Below are 19195 nucleotides of genomic sequence, written 5' to 3'. Positions count from 1 at the left end.
TGTTCCCAAGTTTGAAGGGCACGAACTAAAGCAAACAACTCCTTGTCATAGGTAGGGTAGATCAAGGCAGCCCCATGAAGTTTTTCACTAAAATAGGCTATGGGGTGGCCACCTTGTAACAACACAGCTCCTATGCCAAGACTTGAAGCATCACATTCTAGCTCAAAAGTTTTGCTAAAATCTGGTAGAGCTAGAACAGGTGCTTGAGTTAGTTTTTGTTTAAGCTCTTGAAATGCTAAGTTATGTTTTTCTTGCCACAAAAAGACCACATCCTTCTTCACCAACTCATTGAGAGTTGAAGCTAACATAGAGAAGTTAGGAAGAAATCTTCTATAAAAGCTTGTCAATCCATGGAAGCTCCTAACTTCACTAACATTAGTAGGAATAGGCCATCCTTTCATGGCTTTAATTTTCTCGGGGTCCACATGAACCCCTTTTTTACTCACCACAAACCCTAAGAATATAACATTATCCACACAAAAAGTGCACTTGTCTACATTGGCAAATAAGTGATTGTCTCTAAGAACAAGTAAAACTTGTCTTAGGTGATCCACATGATCACTTAGACTTTGGCTATAGATTAAGATGTCATCAAAATAAACAACTACAAATCTACCAATGCAATCCCTAAGGGCATGATTCATTAGCCTCATGAATGTACTAGGTGCATTAGTAAGCCCAAAAGGCATTACTAACCATTCATATAATCCAAACTTAGTCTTAAAAGTAGTCTTCCACTCATCACCTTCCTTGATTCTAATTTGGTGATATCCACTTTTAAGATCTATCTTGGAAAATATGGATGACCCATGCAACTCATCAAGCATGTCATCAAGCCTAGGAATTGGGTGCCTATATTTTATGGTGATGTTGTTAATGGCTTTACAGTCACAACACATCCTCCATTTTCCATCTTTTTTTGGCACCAAGATGACAGGCACAACACAAGGGCTTAGACTCTTTTGAATCCAACCCTTATCCAACAACTCTTGTACTTGCTTCTCTATCTCTTTAGTTTCTTGAGGATTTGTCCTATAGGCTGGTCTATTTGGTAGACTAGCCCCAGGCACAAGATCCATTTGATGCTCTATTCCCCTAAAAGGTGGAAGTCCCATAAGTTCTTCACTAGGAAATACATCATCAAATTCTTTTAAAAGATTTTGAACCTCAAGAGGTAGAGAAGTTTCCAAAGAACTTGTGGCAGTGCATGTGAGTGTTCCTCTACACATGAGGATATAAGAAGATGGTTCAAGTAAGAGAGATATTTTTTGTAAAGGTTTTATTTCCAATGTCTCTTCTTGAACTATCTCTAGAGAGGGAACACTAGACTCTCTAGAATCCACTTGATTTCTAATTTTTAGAAGTTTTTGTTTTTCTTTTTTTTGATTTTCTTTTCCGTTCTCTTGCTCACGTTTAGTCTTTATTTGTACTTGATTTTCCATTACTTGTGAAGGTGATAGAGGATGAAGCACAAATTTCTTACCCTTGTGAGTGAAAGTTATTTTATTAGTTAGGCCATCATGGTGTGTTTGCTTATCAAATTGCCATGGCCTTCCTAATAAAATATGACAAGCTTCCATGGGAACTACATCACATTTGACTTTATCTTGATAGTTCCCAATGGAAAACTCTATTTTCACTTGTTGGTTAACCACCATGTCCCCATCATCATTGAGCCAATGAAGTTGATAAGGTTTGGGATGGGGTGTGGTAGTTAAGCCCAACTTTTCAACCATCCTAGTGCTACAACAATTGCACCAAGATCCACTATCCTCAATTAGAGAACAAGCTTTATTTGAAATATTACATCTTGTGTGAAAAATGTTCTCTCTTTGGGATTGTGTATCACTAGGTTGGTTATTGAGAACCCTTCTCATCATAAGAAGTTCTCCATTGTAAGGGTAAGTGACCTCACATGACTCTCCCTCACTGGCTTCTTCTTCATCCTCACTTGAAGATGAAGAAGTAGTAGCTTCATCTTGGCTACTATAAAATGTCTTGGCCCCTTAGTATCATGACCTTTTTATTAGGGCATTGAGAAGCAATGTGGCCTCTCCCAAGACACTTAAAGCATTTTATGTCACTAGATCTAGTGCTAGTGTGTGAGGTGTTTTTCTTTTCTTTTTCTTCTTTTTTCTTACCCTTGTCTAGATTTTTGGAGGAATCAAAAGTATTTTTCTTTTCAAAATTTTTACCCTCCCTCTTGTAGTCAACCTTTGAATAAGAAGATGAGTATGAGCTTGTTTTGAAATTCTTTCTCAAATTTTGTTGTTCAACCTTGATACAAAGTTGAACCAAGTCATTCAAAACTCTATAAGGTAGAAGCTCAACCTTATCTCTTATCTCAAAAGTTAAACCACTCAAAAATCTAGCAATGGTAATATCTTCCTCCTCCCTAATGTCAGCCCTCATCAAATATAACGCCATAGTTTGTCTATATTCTTCCACAGCCATGTTCCTTTGATAGAGTCTTTGGAGCTTGTTGATAAGCTCCCTAGTGTAGTATGAGGGAATGTGTCTCCTCCTCAAGGCACTCCTTAATTCATTCCAATATTGTATTGGAGGGTCATTATGGAGACGCCTATCCCTAACTAGGGATGTCCACCAATACATAGCATGGCCTTGAAAACTTTAGGTGGCTAGAGACACTTTTCTTTCTTCACTCACTTGATGGCAAGTGAAGATTTGTTCAACCTTCATTTCCTAATCAAGGTACCCCTCTACATCATCTTTGCCATGAAAATAAGGGAGATCTACCCTAGCTTTGGGGATCCTATGAACTCTCCCAAGAGGGGGTTGATAATGATCACCTAAGGCTAGGCTATCATCATGAATAGATTCTCCTATGGTTGAACTATGAGCTTGATAACTATGCTTACTTCGGTGTCTATGGTGTAATGTTTCTTCTTATTCCTTTAATAAATGAATTTCCTCCTCCAAAAGAGCAAGTTGAGCCTCTCTTTCAAGTTTTTCTTTAAGTCTTTGTTTGGACTCTTGCTCTTTCCAAATTTTGAGTGATCTTAATTCATGTGATACATTGGAAATATCATTGTAATCACTTGAATTACTATCACTATGAGGAGTAGAAAATTCCTCCATTATAGGTGAAAGATTTCTTTTGATGAAAGATGTTTTTAAAGAAATTTTCAAAGGTTAAGACTAAGTACTTGGAGGACTAAGTATACAAATTGAACTTTGGAGGAGGTGAGCTACTAAGAGCCACTTAATAACCAAGCCTCTTCAAGTAAAAATTACTAATCCCCCTTGTAGTTAATCCTTACCAAAAATCTTTTCAATGAAAATATTTTTTTTTATGAGTGGTGATATGTGGAATAACTAGACGAGATAAGAACTTAATCAAAGTAAAATTGCAAGAACTTAAAATCTACCTACATGTATTCCTAAGGTGAAAGCTTGAGAGGTACCAAAGACCAATCAAGGACCACTTCCACCAAGTCTAACGAAATTAGGAAACTAAGGAGAGATGATTGTGTACCAAAGACACTCCTAAGACACTCCTAAAATGGCCAATTACAAAGAAATTAAAAGCTAAACAGAAAATTAAACAAATGGCTTCAAGGAAATGCAAAAACAGCCACCAAAATTAGTGAAGAAATTAGAGACCACTTTTTGTAAGGAAAATTCAAATTAGTAAGGAAAAATTGGTCTCTAAATCCGTCACTAATGCTCTATTTTTTTTTAAATCAGTACAAATTAAATGAATCTCCAAGTTGTCTCCACGGATTTGATTAGGTGCAGCAACCACAAAAATTTCCAGCAACAAAGTGTTTGGTGTTTGATTTGGTAGCCAATCCGAGAAGCTCTTTGTCACCTTCCTCCTCCTTATCTTAGTCCTCTTTTGATGACCCTTGTAGATATAGCTTCTATGGAGATAGACTAGGTCAAAACTAGGCCACACTTTGAGTATAATATGAGCACCAAAACAGCCAAGAGAGTTGAGATTTAACCAAGACAAGAATGGAGTATAAGAGTAGACAAGATAGATGAGCAAAAATAAGTAATAGGCTAGAACAAGAATGAAGAATCCTAGATAGGTTCTAGAATGTGAATGACAAATCAAAACACTCAACAATTATAAGCTGAAAATATATGGTAATGAACTACACAAGTAACCGAGATATAACACAAGTCACACAATCTCCTTTGTTTGGCTTTTACTTTGAAAAACTAGGTTTAGTTATATATTTTTTTTTTTATCAACTTTTCTTTTGAATTTTCTTTTGAACTTTTGTTCTATATTTTTTTTTTATATTTTGAGGAGATTCCTTTTTCTTTTTAAATTTGACAATCCAAACTCTCGGTCACTCTCTTCCAAGGCACAAAAACCGTGTCAAATTTGAACAACAAATGACAAACAAATTAGGTCAAAATGTAATTGAAATGTAACATGCTTTTGACACTTGCTTTGTTTTTAACACATGTCATGGTTTTGGCTCCAATTTTGAATTTCAAAAAGTTCTAAACAAAAATTTTTCAGCAACTAAAAGTTACACAAGATTAAACTCACGGATTTAGACAAAAAAATTGTAAGACATTTTATAGCGTAGGAAACCTAAACAACTAAGAAAACTACTAATGATCTAATAGTAGTTTATGAACTCAAATCAAAAGCAAAATTATGAGCACACAAAGACAAACGATCTCGGCCAAATCCAGAAAAAATTTTCAAAAGACAAACAACACAAAAAGTAAAACAAGCATAGCTAGGAATTATCAACAAGTAAAGAACTACACATAACACTAGACATGGATTCAAAAATTAAATGACTCAAAACCACATATGACCGAAAAAAAAATTCAAACAAGACTCAAAAAACACAAAACGTTCATAAGCAGAATTTTCGTAATAGCATAAGATGTGGAGCATGATTCATGAAAGCAAATTGAGATAAGATGCATATATGAATCATTCAAGCAAAATAACAATCTAGATCCATCAATTTTAGACACAATTAGATCTAGGAAAAAATCAACTCAAAAAAGTGACAATGACACAAAGATGAACACGGATCATACAACCATTCAAAAGACAATAACACTTATCTCTTGAAGACTGAAGCTCTAGATACCATTTGATGAGGTTCCACTTGAAGAATCCTCAAAGAATGCCTTCTAATTCTTCTCGGTTCCTTGGAAACAATGCAAGGGATGAAGCTCCAAGAAGAACAAGTGTGACCAAGCTTGACTCTAGTTGACTCTAGCTAAGTCCATATAGAAGTGAAACAACCTAACTCTACAAAGAGAGGAGCTCAAGTAGGGTAGAGGTAGGTTGAGAGAGACTTTCGGAAGGAGAGATTTCAAATGAAGAATTCTCATTCAATTATGTCCAAAAGTGTTACAAAACTCGGCCAAAGAAAGATTTATAGGCAAAATTAGGTTAAAGGTTTAAGTTGGGTTAACCTAGAGTTAAGTAAAACCATGGTATGGTTCACTTAACTCTAGGCGCCAAAATTTGAATTCAAAAATTCAAATTTTGGTGCCAATCGGTCACCTCCTCCATGTGCACTCATTTGGATGTGATTTAGTATCCATTTGAGTTGCATTTCGGTCACACCATGTGCATGTGTGAACATGGCCGAAATACACTTCAAATGACATACTAATTACTGTCGCCACCCGCCGAAACGGACATTGGCATTCGCGACGATGGTTGGACTCTTTTTTAGTTTTGAAAAATGATGGATTGTTAGAACGACTTATTCTCAAACTGAGACCTCATCGAACTAACAATTTTGTTAAATGATTCTCACCAATCCATGTTAATCCCAAACGGGACCCTCCATGGATTAGTGGTTTTCGCAAAAAGGGGTTCTTGGAGTCGCCACCAATGTTTTACTCAAAACATTGGAAAAAGACATGAGGCAATTGATTTTCGCAAATCAACTTTGGCCATTACAACCAGAGTTGGGTAAGGGAGTCGATTACGTGTGGGGAAGGTGTTAGCACCCCACAACGCCCCTTTCGGGTTCCCTATGACGGATTATTTCATAAATAATAGCGTAAAATTACTAAACTACCCCTATTTATTAGAACGATTATAAGTAAACTATCTACATGATGAAAGCTTTAAACGTGCAATGCAACAATCAAAAAGCGATAAATGAAAGCGGTAAAAGAAAGGATTTGGAAAGAAACCTTCGAAGCGGGCTTTTATATATTCAAAAAGGAGTTAGGAGGCTTTTTGGCGCTCCTTCCCACTACACGTTCGCTCGCTCCTTTCCCTAAAAATAAATATTAACTATGGAAATCAAAGAGATTTTCCTTCGACTTGTTCGAGTCTCAAGCTAAAGGCTCGTGAACTCAAGAACTTAGTCGGATCAGCTCTCGGAGAGATTTCTAGGGCAGAGAATAGCTCAAAAACCCAAAAATACTCAGCCAGAGGGTGGAGAAATGCTCCAAATGTGTGGAAGGACGAGCCAATGACGTCTTATTTATAGAATTGAGGCGCAGTACGGCCTAAGGAGTCAATACGGCCCGTACTGAGTTTTTGAACTACAGTACGGCCGTACTGAATTCAGTACGGCCGTACTGAAGTTCAAAAACTTCAGTACGGCCGTATTGATTTCATTATGGCCGTATTGTAGTTCAAATGGCTCAGTACGGCCGTACTGAACCTCTAAGAGGGCGTATTGAGCTCCAATCCTCACACACCGTTATTCTAAGCTACTCTAAGACTTCTAGACCTACAAAGAATCATCCTAGGGTCTTCCAGGAGTCCTTCCGGCTGATTTTCCTTCGGTCTTCGAGAGTCTTTGAGTCTTATTTCCGACCCGGACAATTTTAGGGGTCTACAATTACATTCAAATGAAGATGTACATGTTAACCTAAATTAACCCTAAATCTAAATGACCATGAAATGAAATTCTAGTCTAAGTGGCCGAAATACAAGGCCAAAAATGAAATACAAGCCCTAAGGCCCAAACCTACACTACTCCTACTCTACTTGGGCTTGAGTCAAAGCCCAACTAAAAAGTGTGATGGGCTTTCCTGAGCATGGGCCCATTCCTCTTCAATCTTCTTTGCCATAGCCCTAGTAGTTGGGCCCTTGGCCCATGGGCCTCCTCCATCATCATTATTTAAACTACAAACTCTTAACAATTTCCTCTAATAAACAAGGCAAGAGTAAGAAAGAGAAAAGAATTGGTAAGTACTCATGTTACTCTCTTTTTATCCTACATAATTAAGTGTCTTTAATATTGTATAATTTATATTTTCTTGTATTTATAGGTATGGCACCTTTCCTTTTTTATTTTAAGTTTTCTCTTTTTGTTAATATTTATTTTTAAAATAATTTATAAATAAAAATATGTACTTTTGTTTTAAAATTTCATGTTATACTCACCATGTTTTTTTTTCAATAAGATCCAATAGAATATATATAAATGCAAAAAAAAATTGGAAGAGGAAAAACCATGGGTTAAAGTGTTGGAAAAAAAAAAGAGCTAATGGAGGACCATCCAAGGAGGATGTATTCATGAAGGACATTGGACCTTTAACTAGGTCCATGGTTAGGAAGCTAGAGGAGGCTTCTAAAGAGGAGGTGCTTCTTAGACCTTTGCTCATCATGAGCATTGATTATGGTTCCTCTTATTAGTTTCTTAAGTTTCCATTGTACATACTTGTATAGTTGTTTTCTTGTACCTTGTATATAGTAGATACTTGTATAGGTGTATTTTTGCCTTTGTATTTGTGAGGCATGTTATTTCCTTTTTAGTAGCTATTGTATATTGTTTCTAGGGTAGGTTACTTGGACACTTTGACTCCATTTAACCTAACCTAGAAATACATTCTTTTCTTAGTTTTCTAGTAGGAGTGGCATTAGCAAACTAGAGAGTGTCACTAGTAAGCTAGAGAGTGTTTCTAGCAATTTAGCCAAAGGTGGTCCTAGGCTAAAATTTTCATATTGGACTCATTTTACTCCTAATTTTTCATAGATTTGATTTAGCTAGGTTCCATTCACATTGGATGAACCTAACTAAACCAAATTAACCATTTTCAAACCGAATGGAGTAAAATAATTCCAATGAGCCGCCACCTAGGATGTGTTCACACTTGGCCGGATTTTGTGTTCACACCTTGGCCGGATTGTTTGGCCTTTCTGTAGCTTGGAAGCTTGAAGCACAAGCTTCTCCTTAGCAAGCTTACCAAGCAAGCTAAGTGAGAAGCTTGCTCTCCAAGCCTCTTGACCTTGGACGGTTTAGCTAGACCCACCCATGGTTTCTAGTGAACCATGGTTAAGACTAGCTTGCTCTCTAAGCTTCCTACTCCTATATACTTGTAATCCTTTCTTTGTAAAACACTTTTGGATGTATTGAGATTTCATATTCTGAAAATTGTTCAGAGTTCTCTCTTCTAAAAAGTCCCTAAACCTCTTTGATTTCATCCAATTCTCTTATCCCTTCATTAGAAGAGTGTGGTGAGGATTGAAGTGGCTTATCTCTTCACCAAGGAGTGGCGCCTCTTGGGAGTGTTCTCCACCAAACCGTGGTGGTTCTAAGGTCTCCTCCTCCCTTGGAGACTTAATCGAGCCTAGGAGGAATCAAGGAGCCAAAGATCTAGGGAGGAACTTGAAGGGAAATCAACATCAATCCGGTTTCTCAAGCAAGTTTTCCATCATTTGGTATCAGAGCTAGGTCTCCTTGGTAAATTCGTTCCTAAGCTTCTTTGTCTTGTTTTGTTCGGTTCAATCCATGTTAATATGTGTCTAAACTGTTCCTACATGTATTTCCTTTTTGTGTCTTGTGTTTGTGTGCCTTGAGTGGTTCTTGTGTCACATCTATAAATCTATAGAACACACTCACTTTGTCTTGCTTGTTGTTTGGTTCATCTTCTAAATTCTTGTGAATCAATCCTTGTGTCTGCCTTAGGTATTCTTTGTATGTATTTTTCAATGTTTTAGGGTTGCTTTTATCTTCCTTTGGACTCCTAAATAATTCGGTCTTAAAAGAAACTCCAAAAAGAAACAAGAATACAAACATTTTTCATTTCTTAATCTTCAAGTTTTGTCTTAGAGTCATGTGTAGTTGTTTTTCTTGTCATTAAATCCTTGTTGTGCCTTTTTTTATTTTTGAATCTAAATGTGTTAACCTCTGTTCTTGTATGGTGTCATTTCTGGTTGAACATTATTAAATCTTAGTGTGCTCATAAAAGATTCCAATGCATGTTATTAGACCTAACATGTTCTAGAGTCAAATTTTTGTGAACTTCTTTTGCTATTAGTTTCTTAGCAATTTGTGACCAGCAATTCCTTGTGTGTCTTGTGCTTGTTTTGACAAAAGAAAACAGAGTTATAAGTGTATTGAAAACGAAAATCAAAGTGTACAAAAGATAAGAACAAACTAGTACCAAAACTAGTAACATTTTGTGGTTGAAAATTTTGACTAGTACACTTACATTGCTTACACTTCTTGCTCTTCTTTTCTCCACCACTTGGAAACCTCTTTATTAATTGTTTGGCCTCTGTTTTAAGTGCTAATATTCTGTGTTCAAAAGAAAAAGAAAAGAAAGAGACAAAAGGATAAGAAAAAGAAAAGAAAACAAAAGAGAAAAACCTAGAAAAAGCAAAGTGAAATCAAAATATTTTTAGTGCCACTTGGCCTTGAATTTTTGTGTGACTTTTTCTTGAGGTTTTCTTGCTGTCCAGTGGCTGGAAAAAGAATTTTAAACCCTCAAAACATTAGCACAAATTTTGTTTTGGTTTTTGTAATCCATTCTAGTGTCATTCCTAGGGTTAATCTTTTGTGTGCTAGCTTTTGAAATTTGCCTTTATTTGTTGCTTTGTGTCTTCTTGGCTCTCTTTGTTTGTCTCATTAATTCCTACTAGAGTGTAGCCTTTTCTAAATTGTACTTTTCAGTTTTCACTTCTTGGCCTCTACTCTCTCTTGTTTGGTTGTTAAGCCTTGGTGAGACATAATACTTTTGAAGCCATCACACTTGGAAGGAAGGACTAATTGAGACATATTGGCTAATCTCAAAGGGGTCTACACTTGAAGGAGATTGAGGTACAAATAACCTGAGTGAAACACCTTGGAAAGGCTCACTTGTTTGTTGTTTTTGCAGCCAAGACTTCTTTTGATTTTTTTAGGTTAACATTAGAGACGGATTTGGAAACAAATTAGTGACGGAAATTGAAGCAATTGGTGACGGATTTGGACACCTTAGAGACTAAGGATGTGGACGATGGAGCTGAGGCTTCTATGTGGGATTTTGCTCTGATAGGACATGTGACATCGGGACATAGATAGAATTAGAATATGACATTGTTTATGATTTATTAAAGTATATATTTTGGAAAATTCAATTTTTATTCTTTGTAATTTTATTTGCTATTTGGATTAAGGACATGAATGTGAATTCTCTACTCACATGATTATTGGAATTGTCGTTTCAATTTTAAATATTTTTTTTTATCCAATAAGATATTTCTTTTTATTATTATATATATATATGTTGGGGTAGAGGGTGTCACAGGTGAGACTATCAAACCCCATGCCAATGAGGGTCATGGGACTTCTAGGCCCAAAAGACATGATGGAGAAGGGCCTTCTAGGTCCCAAAGACATATACATGATGAAGGGTCATCTCGGCCCAAAAGCCATCATTCACACACTCACCCATCCTAAAGTGAAGAGTTTTATAGTAGTCACCATGATGATGACTACTATCAAAGACCCCCTAGGCACCATAGGCCTAGGCATGATACAACTACTCTTAGAGAACCTAGGTTTGACCTTCCTCCCTTCCATGGAAATGACAATGTTGATGATTACTTAGATTGGGAGATGAAGGTTGAACAACTCTTCACTTGCCACAATGTGAATAAAGAGAGAAAGGTTCCCATGGCTACCCTAAGCTTTCAAGGGTATGCCATGTATTGGTGGACTTCCCTTGAAAGGGAAAGAAGAACTCATCATGAGCCTCCAATTTAATATTGGAATGAGCTTAGAAGTGCCTTAAGGAGAAGGCACATTCCTCCATATTTTCAGAGGGAGTTGATGGACAAGCTCCAAAGACTCCAACAAAGACACCTTAGCTAGGTTTCAAAGTGGCCTAAACCTAGAGATTAGGGATAAAGTTGAACTACTACCCTATAGAGACTTAAATGAACTAGTTCAACTTTGTGTGAGAGTAGAACAACAACTTAAGAGAAAGCTTACCCTTAGGAAGGAATCTACCTCATACCCTAAAAAGGACTTCAAGAAGGAGGGTACCCCCTCCTATTAAAAAGATAGGCCACTAAAAGAAAAACAAAAAGAGAAACCTTCCCATGATACTAGGACTAGTTCAATTAAGTGTTTTAAATGCTTAGGAAGGGGACACATAGCTTCCCAATGCCCCACAAAAAAGACCATGATCATTAGGGGCAATGAAATCCTAAGTGAAGAGAGCACTTCATCTTCTTCATCCTCCTCAAGTGAAGAAGACGAAATTCATAGTTCTAGTGAGGAAGCACCATGTGAGGGTGATCTATTAATTGCCCAAAGGTTATTAAGCAACCAATTAAAAGAAAAAGATCAATCACAAAGAGAGAACCTTTTTCATTCTAGATCTAAAATTTTCAAGAAAACATGTTCTCTCATTGTTGATAATGGATCTCGTAACAATTTTGTAAGTCAAAGGTTGGTTGATAAACTCCACTTAACTACTATAGCCCATCCTAAATCTTATAAACTTCAATGGCTTAATGAGGATGGACCTATAGAAGTTAAGGATCAAGTAAATGTGCCTTTCTCCATTGGAAAATACAAGGATGAAGTTTTATGTGATATCATTCCAATGGACGCAAGCCACATTCTACTTGGGAGGCCATGGCAACATGATAGACAAGCCATTCATGATGGTGTTAGCAACAAAATCCGCCTAGTCCATCTAGGCAAGAAACATACTTTGACTCCTCTTACGCCTTCCCAAGTGTTGGAGGATCAAGTAGCCATGAAAAAAAAATTGAGGAAGAAAAAAAAGGAAAAGATAGAAAAAAAAAACCTCCTAAGTCTTGAAAAGGAGGGAGAAAAGGTTATAGAGTTGGAAGGAAGTGTCCCTTCCAAGGAAGTTGTTCCTAGAAGCCAATTTTCAATAAATCATTCAATAAAACAATGTATTCTAGTTGAACAACCTCTTTTCCTTCTCTATGTTAAAGAGACACTTGCTGCCACAAATTTTGAACTTGAGTCTCTACCTAAGGGGATCCAAAATCTTCTAAGGAAGTTCCAAGTGGACTTCCTCCTTTAAGGGGAATAGAACATCAAATTGACTTGGTGCCCGGGGCAAGCCTACCCAATAGGCCCTTCTATAGGACCAATCCCCAAGAAACTAAGGAAATAGAGACCCAAGTTGAAAGTTTGATGAAGAAGGGATGGGTTCAAAAGAGCCTAAGCCCTTGTGCTGTGCCTGTTCTTCTAGTTCCAAAGAAGGATGGAACTTGGAGAATGTGCACAGATTGTAAAGCTATTAATAATATAACTATTAAGTATAGGCATCCAATCCCTAGACTATATGATATGCTAGATGAGTTGCATGGAGCACTCATATTTTTTAAAATTGATCTTAATAGTGGTTATCACCAAATAAGGATTAAGGAAGGAGATGAATGGAAAACCGCTTTTAAGACCAAGTTTGGATTATATGAATGGTTAGTCATGCCCTTTGGTTTGACCAATGCTCCTAGCACATTTATGAGATTAATGAACCATGTCTTAAGGGATTGTATAGGTAGGTTTGTAGTTGTTTATTTTGATGACATCCTTATCTATAGTAAAAGCCTTAAAGACCATTTAGGACACCTTAGAAATGTCTTACTCATTCTTAGGGACAACCATCTCTATGCTAACTTAGAGAAGTGCACATTTTTCCAAGAGAATGTAAATTTCTTAGGTTTTATAGTTGGCAAAGAGGGGGTTAAGGTTGACCCCGAAAAGGTTAAGGCCATTCAAGAGTGGCCTATCCCTAAGAGTATGGGAGACATTAGGAGTTTCCATGGATTAGCAAGCTTCTATAGGAGGTTTGTTAAAGATTTCTCCACCATAGCATCTCCTCTTAATGAGTTGGTCAAGAAGGATGTGCCTTTTATATGGGGGGAGAAACAAGAAAAGGCTTTTCATAATTTAAAGGACCAACTCACACATGCACCCATTTTAGCTCTTCCAAATTTTTCCCAAACTTTTGAGCTAGAATGTGATGCAAGTGGGATAGGTATAGGTGCGGTTTTACTTTAAGGTGGTCACCCCATTGCATATTTTAGTGAAAAACTTAGTGGTCCCACCTTGATTTCTCCCACCTATGATAAAGAGCTTTATTCTCTCATAAAAGCCCTCAAAACTTGGGAACATTACTTAGTGACCAAAGATTTTATCATACATACCGATCATGAGTCACTAAAGTATTTGAGAGGGCAAGGTAAGTTAAATAAAAGGCATTCTAAGTGGGTGGAATATTTAGAGCAATTTCCATATGTTATTAAATACAAGAAAGGGAAAAGTAATGTGGTGGCTGATGCACTTTCTAGAAGATACACATTACTTTATACTTTAAGTTCCCAAATTCTTGGATTTGATAACATTAGGGAATTGTATGAAAATGATCTAGATTTTCAATCCACTTATGAACAATGTCTCAAAAGGGCCTTTGATGGATTCTACATTGATGATGGGTACTTGTTTAAAATGGGAAAAGTTTGCGTACCCAAAGGATCCATTCAAAAGCTCTTAATTAAGGAGAGTCGTGAAGGAGGTCTCATGGTCCATTTTGGGGTTGATAAAACTCTAAGTTTTATAAAGGAAAGATTTTATTGGCAACACATGAGAGTAGATGTCCAAAGGTATTGTTCAAAATGCATAGCTTGTTTACAAGCTAAATCCAAAATTATGCCTCATGGACTCTACACACCTCTACCTATAGCTAGCACTCCTTGGGTTGACCTTAGCATGGATCTTATACTTGGTCTTCCAAGAACCCAAAGGGGTCATGATTCTATTTTTGTGGTAGTGGACCGATTTTCAAAAATGGCTCACTTTATTCCATGCCACAAAGTAGATGATGCTAGCCATATCTCAGGACTTTTCTTTAAAGAAGTTGTAAGATTACATGGAATCCCTAAAACAATAGTTTCAGATAGGGATGTTAAGTTCCTTAGTCACTTTTGGAAAACACTTTGGGAAAGACTAGGAACTCAACTTCTATTTTCTACTACTTGTCACCCACAAATTGATGGGCAAACTGAAGTAGTAAATAAATCCCTATCTACACTATTAAGGGTAATTTTAAAGAACAACAAAAAGTCTTTGGATGAACATCTTCCTCACATTGAGTTTGCATACAATAGGGTAGTTCACAAGACTACCAATCTTTCTCCTTTTGAGGTTGTTTATGGATTTAACCCTCTCACTCCTTTTGATATACTTCCATTGCCTAGTACTTCTTCTTATTTGCATAAAGAAGGAGTGTCTAAGGCTGATTTTATTAAAAAACTTCATGAGAAGGTTAAAGACCAAATTGAAAAACAAACTCAAAAGTATATTGAATACAACAACAAAGGGAGAAAGAAACTTATTTTTAAAGAAGGAGACTTAGTTTGGCTTCATTTACGAAAAGAAAGATTTCCTACTCAAACGAAGTCCAAACTAAGTCCAAGAGGAGATGGTCCATTCAATGTCCTCCAAAAGATAAATGATAATGCTTATAAGATAGATTTACCTTCTGATTCTGGTGTTAGTAATACATTTAATGTTTGTGATCTTATGCCTTTTTAAGGTGATACTTGTTAGAAAAGAATGGCCAAATCCAAGAGGGGGGGTGAATTGGATTCAATGACCCTTTAAAAATTTATCAGAGTTTTTGGATCTTCACTTTCAATTACAAACTTTTCTATGACAGAATTCTCACTTGAAGCACTTCTCAAGACTTGTTATGATAATATGAATGCAATATTCTAACTTGATTACAACATCATGAGGTTCATCAACAATGTTCAATTTACAGATTTAAAACATCAAGAATTACATTCACTTGTTAATCAAATTTTATCTTCCTTAAAACTCAATCAAGAAATTACAAAACAAGAGATAAGGTTGAAGAAGATTGCACAAGTCTTTTATACTGGTTCAGCCACTCCACATGTGACCTACATCCAGTCCTTAATCACCACCTGATTAAGATTTTTCCACTATCTTTAAGCAAGAAGGTTTACAAGCAAACACACATGCATATACTTCACTACTAAAAGATAATCACTTTCTTGACCCCAAGAAAGTACCCCTTGTAGATCCCACTACAAGAACCTTAATCACTTGAGAAACCCTTCTAAAGATTTTCCACAAAGATTCACAAAGAAACAAAAATGAAACGAATTCACCTGGAATTCTTGAACAATTCTTTGTCCTTCTCTTTCAAGAGTATGATGATGATGATGATTTTCACAAGTTCTTTCACAAATGTTTTTCTTCTTGGAATTTCACAAAGAAACCTTTCCAAGATGTCACACAGACTCTCTAAAGTGCTTTTAGAAGTTGATTATCAGTTCTCACTCAATTGTCTTATGTTTCAAAATAGTTCAAGTCTATTTATAAAAGTTCAAACCCAGATAATCGATTATTTTAAAGAATAATCGATTATTTTGTTCTTCAGATTTCTGGAAATTAACCAAGAACAATTTAATCGATTATTTAGCTGGATAATCGATTATTCCAGAGAGTTGTTTCTGAAATAATCGATTATTTTGGCAAATAATCGATTATTACAGCAAGGCATTCCACTTAGCCCATTTGCTGAAATAATCGATTATATTTAACAATAATCGATTATTTTGAGTCAGTTCTTAAAACTTCATTTTAAGTCTCAAAATAATTTTCCAATGTTCTCAACTCATCATCATCTACTCCCTACTTGATTTTAGACAAGTTTTGCTCAATGCACAAAGCACACACACAAGCACAAATATAACAATTCTTTTATAACACTTTATTTCCTAAACACTATTACATAGCTATACTTCAAAGCATAGATGGAATCATGCCTAGGAAAGCAAGGGGTGACACATTGAAAGAGCCAAGAGGAATGGGCTAGATATGAAGATTTGGGCCAGTCGAGGTCCAATGGGCCCGATGGGCTTGGAAGGCCCAAGTTGAACTTCTCATGGGCCATATCTTGTTTTAGCTATTTTCTTATGTCTTGTATATATCATGTTAGTATAGGATTCCTATATTTTAGGTCTTGTATTTTGGACCATTTAGGATAGCATTTTAGGATATAGGCTTATTGGGCCTAGTTTTGGGCTTCATGGGCCTTTGGGCTTTTGGTACCCAATATTGGGCTCATTTTCATCCTTGTAATTTTTCCTTTCCATTGTATTTGCTTGGCCATTGTATTTAGGCCATTAGAATAGGAATTTAGAAGGATTAAGTAATAAAGCATGAATCATAGAATGTTAATTACATTTACGAGTAATTAGAGTTTCATTTGAGTCACATGTTTTGTGCCAAAGGTGGCTGCACATGTGTACACTCAAATGAACCCTAAATTACCTCTAAATGCAATTAAGAATCTAGAAGGAAGGGCTGCACATGGGTGAGGATAAGTGGACGTCCAATTTGAATTCAAATTCAAATTTGAATTCAAATTGGCGCCACTTTTGAGTGCACATGTGATGGCTCCAAAGACTCCTATGATCCGTGGCTTTAAATGCTTGACTCCTTCACTATTGTAAACAATTTTGAATGAATGAGAATTCTGAATTTTACTTCAGCCATATTCTCTCCAAGAGTCACCAAAATCTCACTAAACCTAGTCTTAGGAAAACCTCCATTCCTAAGCTTGAAAGTGAGCTTTCATTTGGATCTTTAGCTTGGATGCTTCCATCCTTAGCTTAGGGATTCTCCTATCATTCCATTCATCTTCCTTCATCATTCAATCCGTGGAAAGCTCAAGGAAAAGGTCTTCAAATTTCGGAGAAGGTCACAAGAAGCAAGAATCACTCCATTGCTACAACCTAAACTCCATCAAGTGGTATCATGAGCAAGGTTGCTTCCTTGAGCTAAGTAATCCTTTTCCACCAATTTTTTTTTGTGTTTTTGTGTTCTCTCATGTCTCATCTTGGTTGTGCTGTTTGGATCTAAATTTTTGGCTTAAATTTGATGGATCCAAGTTAGTGATTGTCACTTGTGTTCAATTCGGCAATTACTACAAATTAGGAATTCTACTTGTGCTTGTTTTTGTTTTGTTTGAGTCACTTCTTATTCTCTTTGTTTTGATTCGGCTATCTCTTTGAGTTGCATGTGTTTTGATTTTTATTTTTTGAATCTTAGTTTGTCAAGTCATGTTAGTCCTTTAAAAATGTCAAAATATTCAAGATGTGCTTGTATGTTCATTTGTTGAAAATTTTTGAGTCTTTTGGAATTCGGCCGAGATTCATTTCTATTCATATGTGCCTTGCTTGTTTGCTTTTCTATTTGCATATTTGAGTTCATGTTCATCACTAGATCATTGGTGAACTCTTAGTGTTAGGTTTCCATTGTGTACTTGAGTTTTCAAATTTACTTTCCATATCAATCTTGAATCAATCTTTTGTATCTTGAAATTTTAAGTGATACTTTTTGTTTTAGTGTATTGATTGTATTGGATCCGAATTTGACAAGTTTGATTGCTGGAAAACAGAGAGAAAACAGAGAATATTGACACAAAAGAGATTGAAAAAGAAAAGCACACAAAGATCAAAAAGGATCCAAAACATTTTCATCTTAAACTACACTAGAATTTGAATTTTCACTTGAAATTAATCATTCTAGTAGTTTCGGTTCATGTCCATTTGATTTGTGAAATTTTTGATGTAAAAGGCAATATATCTTCTCTGGAAAAGCAAGTTGAAATTCAGCAAAACAAAGAAAGAAAAAAAAAAAAACAATCTAACATAAAATAAAAGAAAAAAAGCCGAGAAGGAAAAACAATTGAAGAAAAATCAAATTTCATCAAATGCTTTGAACTACTAGTTTGGTTTCTCTTCTTTGATTGCTTCCAAATTTTGTTTTTGTTTTCTTAATCTACTCTAGTGCCAATCTAAGACTTTCCTAACTGAGTGCTAACTTGTTTTTGAGTCTTAATTTTTGTTTTACTTCCTTGGCTTTCTTTGAGTCTTGTCATACACACTTATTCCTTCAATTTTGGTATAAGCTTTGATAAATTGTGCTTTTGTTGCTTGTCTAAGTTTTCTTTGTTAAAATTCTGTGCTGGAAGTTGCATCAAATCCTTGCTAAAGAACCAAACATTGACTCAACAAGGATAGGAAAGGAGTTTTGAAACAAGGACATTAAAATTTGACCTAAACTAGTGACCTAAACTCCTAAATTTTTCCTTCACAAGAGTGATCAATCCTTTCATCTTGTGAGCAGCCTTCTTTCACCTATTTGTTGTGTTCACTGTGCAGGTTCAAGGAGCATCAAAGGACCAAGGTTGGAGGTGGGTTAAAGCATTCAAACAAGTGATGGAAAAATGTGGCTGAAAATCCGTCACTAAAGTGGTCACAAAACCGTCACAACTTTGTTTTTTAGGACTAGTTTAAGTTCTTGCATTTTTCTTGTAAATTCAATCAATTTGTAATAGCTTGGAGGGAGTATTAAGAAGCTGGTCAGGTATATCTAATCCCTTATAGTCACTCACGTGTAGTACTAGTGGAAGTGGCTTGGAAATTTCATATGTTTCAAGCTTCCACTTAGGGAAAATTCGACTAGTTGATTAATATTGTTCCTTTGATTTGTTTGTTCTTAGTTTGTTTACTTTGCTTTATTAATTCGACTAGCATGTGTAGAATTTAAATTTCTCACGTTTAGTTGTAATCAAAAACACTTGAGAAAATCATCCAACATTAAAAAAAAATTTGTGAAAAATTTTGTGGAATTGAGAATATCACAAGGAAGTTTAGTGATTTTCACTTGAAAAGGCTTGGTTATTAAGTGGCTCTTAGTAGCTCACCTCCCTTGATAGTGCAATTTTTACACTTAGACTTCCAAGTGTTAGTCTTGTTCCTAGAAAAGACCAAAAATATTTTCTTTTTGCATAGCATATAAAAATTCTTTTTTTTGTTTAATCATGAGAAAATATTCCTCAAGTGGTAGTGATTCAAGCTCTCCAAAAAGTTTTTCACATCCTACTCAAAGGCTTAAATCACTAACACATTGGACAAAGCAAGAAG

This window comes from Cajanus cajan, chromosome 10, assembly GCF_000230855.2.
Source record: "Cajanus cajan strain Asha chromosome 10, NIPB_CcT2T_4, whole genome shotgun sequence".
In the NCBI taxonomy this organism is placed as follows: Eukaryota; Viridiplantae; Streptophyta; class Magnoliopsida; order Fabales; family Fabaceae; genus Cajanus; species Cajanus cajan.
Note: the sequence above shows the minus strand (reverse complement) of the source record.